This window comes from Vigna unguiculata, chromosome 5 (assembly GCF_004118075.2).
Source record: "Vigna unguiculata cultivar IT97K-499-35 chromosome 5, ASM411807v1, whole genome shotgun sequence".
Lineage (NCBI taxonomy): Eukaryota > Viridiplantae > Streptophyta > Magnoliopsida > Fabales > Fabaceae > Vigna > Vigna unguiculata.
In genome coordinates this window covers 42,772,749-42,778,613 of record NC_040283.1, presented here as the reverse complement: position 1 = coordinate 42,778,613, position 5,865 = coordinate 42,772,749, and positions in this window count along the sequence as shown.

Below are 5,865 nucleotides of genomic sequence, written 5' to 3'. Positions count from 1 at the left end.
ATCATTGTAACCACTAAATTCTTACATAAAAATATAATTTAAAGTTGTCTATTTATAAAACTCACGTAAAGAGAAACAAGATTAGAAGAGATGTTATTCAAGGCATGTGCATTTTTCTCAAAAAGTTCACTTAGAATAGCTACAAAAGCAAAGTAACAATGCAAAGATAAAAAATAAAAACATTTACTGCTACATCAATAATTATTGTTATGAAGAAAATAAACATGTTATGAAAGATGTTGTCATCGTTGTCCATCATTTTCAATGTCGAATCATATAACGAAACATAAGGCAATTAAGTGAGATGACCTCACTACATGATCTGAAACTTGTTCCTGGAAAATTCAATCGTACTCATTCTAACACATACACATTTTAGTTTTACAATGTATTCTTATTCCTAAGTTAGGGAATAAGTCAATTTTTTATAACTTTTTATACATGCTTCAACCTTTTCATAACCCATTTGATATTAGCATTATACTTTGATAGTAATCTTAAAAGAATTGTTAGATATGTATAAGCCACGAGAAGGAATAATGCGTACAAATACGCACAAGAGGTGTTTGGTGAAAAATAACTCAAAGAGTTTGTCTCCTGATTTATTAGAAACTTCTCCAATATATAGAGTACAAAATCCCTTGATATAAGGGGAAAAGGAAAATCTAATATGTATCATCATAAAAATATAATATTTAAAAATAATAAAAGAGAATAAAAAATATAATATCTCTATCAAGAACTATCAAAAGGATAAAAAGAAAACCCTCCATAACTAGCATAATACAATTATCAAATTTATCACATTCTCTTCCAATCATGCCACTTAGAGTGTGACACAGCAAAAAGGATATTTGATTTCTTAGAAGTTTGTGTTTAACTTATTCATATAACATAATAGAGGCAAATCAAGGTGTAAGGGTGGTCCTCAATCCATTAAAATGTCCAATGAATAGTAAAAATCAATGTAAGCATCAATAATTAGATCATCAATTCCGTACAACTGACAGAAAATTAGATAGAGAGAAATGTACTACCTAAACAACCACCTCCTCTCTTCTAGATCTCGAATCATTCTCAAATTTGATTTGAAACCATTACTTCTGGAGGATAGCTTGGTATTTAAGTAAAAGCGAGTTTGAAGTTGTTTAGAAGCTCAATTTTCATTAGTTCCAACTCTTTCAGCTTGGTTTTTAGTTGTTCCTTCACTCGATCTTTTAGCTTTAGTTCTATTTTCTCTTACATTCTATTTTTCATGCTTTGTAGTTCAACTTAAACATTTATTCAAACTTCATCAATTAATTTTTGTATTCTAACTTGAGAGTTAGATCCCCAAAGATCTGAAAGTGCAATCCCTTTTTCATATGTGCACACATAGTCATGTCGATCTTTTCCAAAGAATTGAGAAAATACATCATCTAGGGTTGAGTTTTTCTTTGGCCATGTTGAATGAGAAGAAATTACATCCTCAAGCTTCGACTAAAAAAGGAAAAAGAATCAAAGTTAAACTTATTATTCAAACAAAACTATTAATTATAAAAATACATATAATGAATGAGATCAAGGCTTATGTATCATGATGAACATTTCTGCACGAGATGGCTCTTTTCCATCAATATTTTTCATCACCTACCATATAAAAGAAAAAATTATTTGTGTAAAAAAAGTACAACCCTTAATACATTAGTTATGCAATTAGTCTAACCTCTTCGTATTGTATTTCAACAAAGGTTTTTGTTCCTGTGGTATGTACATTAGTAAATTTTGATCTACTTGTTTTGTTCTTCTCACAACGAACCTTTATAATAAAAATATGAAATGACAGAAGTTATAAGCAACAAAGGTATACGAGTACAAGTACACATATAATAAAATTTAAATAATCAAATGACCTTAGCTATGTCAGATTTCCAAAATTTAACAAGAAATTTCCATTGCTCAAGTGGAACACTTGGGGTCAATTTTTGAAGTTGTAATCATCTGGCATATTTGGAAAAAAATATTTTATCTTTAATCGACATTTATGGTTCTTCCAACTTTAGCATATGCTTCATAAATCCCACCTTTTAACATGTTCTTCAATATCAAATTTTGACTGCATATCATAATTAATTAATAAGTATTAAAATTTAGGTAATATATATAATCAAAGATAAAGGTTAGTGAAATGAATTACCAAGATTGTTTTCCTCATGTCATCCCAATGTTCTTTCAATTTGTTCCAATTAGTAAAAGTTAGAGGAGTTAAATGTGCATTCCTAGCTTATGTCCCCAAATAATTGTTCAATGTACTTGATAAGTGCTTAACAGGTAGGCCAAGGAGCCAGTAAACGTTCTTCATACCTCAAGCCATGAGTCTTGAGAATTTTGGTAGGACCTCTTCTTCTCTTACTAGTAGAACCTATTAATTAAGTATAAAATTAGGAAATAATATCTTATTACATATATAATAAATTACTACATTTATTATTGAACAAATATAAATTAACCAATGTGGTGGAGTTTGACTAGGTCTTGATGCAATTTCTTCCAACTCATCAAGGATTTCAATGGTAGAACCACTTGAAAATGACACTTTAACATTCTTGGCCAACAAGAGTGGTTTTTCTTTCTAACCACTAGCCATAAATCTACTTGACTTTGAAATTTTATGTTCAAATAACCAACAAACAAAGAAGAATATACATAGAAATTGGTACATTAAAAACAACACAACAAAAATTATGCACATAGAAACATTAATATTATGTTCAATGATTATCCGGTACCTGTATCAATTGTTGTTCCAGGCACATCATCCCTAAACCAACTAACATCCTCACATTCATCTTCATCAATCATAGATTGATACAAAAATGGACTCTTTAATAATTCATTTCCCAAGTAGTTTTCCAAATCATTATTCTCTAAATCTTCATATACATCAAACAAATCTCTAGGGATGGTTTTAGTAATAACTTACTAATTATCAACTGGATCTTCTATATAATATACTTGCTTTACTTAAGTTCCACGTATGAAATGGTCACTTTTGTAAATCAACTTCCCAAAATTTACAAATGTTAACCTAAAATAATCTTGCTTACTTTCAAACCAATCACATTTAAATAACACAAATTCATAGTGTCAATAATAATCTAATTGTATTATATCTTTTGAAACTCCATGGTAGGTAACATTTTCTTCTTGTCTACAACTCTCAATAATAAACCTGTAACCATTTATCACATAGTTGAAAATCTTCTAGCAATAGTATTAGGCCTTTTAACCAACCATTGAACCTCTTCACTCAACCAAATTTTTGACATGGTATTTAAACCACTTGTGAAATATAAGACATTGATCTTTTTCCATATTCCAATTTCTTGTTGATTTTTCTTAAGCATTACTAGAGAGAAATTCCTCATGTTATCTACAAAAAAAAAATTGAATATATAAGCTCATAGAATTTAAAATCTCACACAAAAGACGAAAATATGAATATTGTCTTACATGACAAATGACTTGGTGAGCTCATAATTAAACAAGACAAAATGATGAGTTTGCTCCTACTTAAAAGGTTTCAAAGTAGTAATCACTCCATTCCCTATTGGACCATCTAAATTCCTTGGTGGGGTGTTGAACTTTGTTTGTACATTATCGTTCAAATATCTTGAGTCATCCTTTAAATATCCCTCTGCAATTGAACCTATTGGATAATTTCTATTATGCACATAAGACTTTAACCTATTAAGAAATCTATAATAATATAAAACTATGATTAGGAATACAAGTGGAGGAAATAAATTTACAAAAAAAGATTTATTTAGAAAAATAATTACCTTTCAATTGGATATATCCACCGGTTATGTACAGGCTCGACAAATTCTAGGCTCATATGCTAGATATATGGATAGATGAACCATTATGACAAAAAAGATGGAGGAAAAATCATCTCTAATTCACACATAATTAATGTAATTTGTATGTCCAATGATTCAAAATCTTCGATTATGATGACTTTAGAACATAACATTTTGAAGAAAGAACTTAACTTCAATAGAACTCTTGTAACTTCCTTTGGCAACACTTTTCGAATAGCTACTTTTAGCAAGTCTTGCATCAATATATGAAAATCATGACTTTTTAGTCCAACAAACATTGGAACCATAACTTTTTGGAACTTTCACTTCTTTTAAAACATGATAGAAGATATCTTTTTCTTTTAATGAAAGTGAAAATCCTGCATGTGGAAGAAATACTTTATTTGGTCCTATATTTATAGGATGAAGGTCTTTCCTTATATCCATCTTAAAGAATATACTTAATTTCGACCAAGAATCACCCTTCTTTCTTTTCTTTTTTTAGCATTGCAAAGCAATGTTTTCTATCACCTAATATATCCAATATGTTAGTACATGTTAATGGAGTAGGAGCTCCTCTCAATTCTTGGATACCATCAAAACATTTCCTATCCTTTCGCCACCTATGTTTTGAGTCTAGTCATCATCATTGACACATTTAACATATCTTCTTACTATTGTTATGTACCTTAAGCATGTGCGGTAGTTACATACAAGACATGCCAATTTTTTACTTGTAGTCCAACCTGATAACATAGCATAAGTACCTTGAGCATGTGTGAGAATTACATTCGTGTATAATCATGACTAAGTTTCTCAAAAATAGTCTCAGTCACAATGGGAATGAAAGGTTTAACAATTAACTTTAATGCAAAAACCAATCAGACAAAAAGTTGCTCCAGGGGAAACTGACCACAAAAGATGGAAGAAACCCTTATTTTGGTCAACAATGCAACCCTCACCTCACACAACTTTGTTGCAAAAGAAGAAGACATACAACACAAGTTTTTTCGACTAGGTAGAAATATGATAAGGGTGGTTTTGAAAGTAAAAAAAAAGTTACGTGGAACCTATCATGGTCGGATGTAAAAAGAAAGAAGCTATTTTATGTCGAACTAGTGTGGGTCTTGACATGAAAGAATTGTTTTATATCTAACTATGATAAGTCCACTATAAATTTCTTTACCCTTTTCTACAAAAATATTACTACACCTTTTTATGTTTGTTGTTATGAGTATGATGTAAATTAAGTGACAAAATAAATATTTTTTTGTTATTGTTTATTACATTATTTATCTTAAGCTATGATGCACCGATACAATACGTTGTATCTGATACCCTAAATATGTTTATGTTTATTTTGAAAATAGGATACGATATGTGATATATGCATATTAAAAAATGTACAATAATTCTTGAAAACATGATAAATACATGATTGTTAACGGGTATAATCTCGTACCCATACCCGTACCCATTTTCTAACTACTTCAATATTAATTTTTATAAAAAAAAATACGGTAAAGGAAACATAATATTATCAAATATTCAATATTAGGAGGATGATTGTTTCTTCCATATCAAATACTTTGAAATAAATTATAATTGTTTAGATTAGAATACTAAATAAAATTTCATGAGAACCAAAATATTTATTAAATTTGCAAACTACAAACATTAATGAAACTTAGTTGATAAAATTAAAAAATATTTTAAAAAATATAAAAGGAAAAAAATATTCAAATTAAAATATATTTTAAATGTGTTTACTTCAATTTTTTAAATTCTAATGAATCTCTTTTTTTATATACGAATAAAAGTTATAATATATTACTTGATTAAAATGACACAAAGAACACATAATAAACATAATAATAAAATTTTAATTGGCATACATCATAATTACATAAACGTATTGATAAGATGAAAAATATATTGGAGATGCGAATGAGTTTCATGACAAACCAAATGATTAGAAGAAATAATATATATATATATATATATATATATATATATATATGAT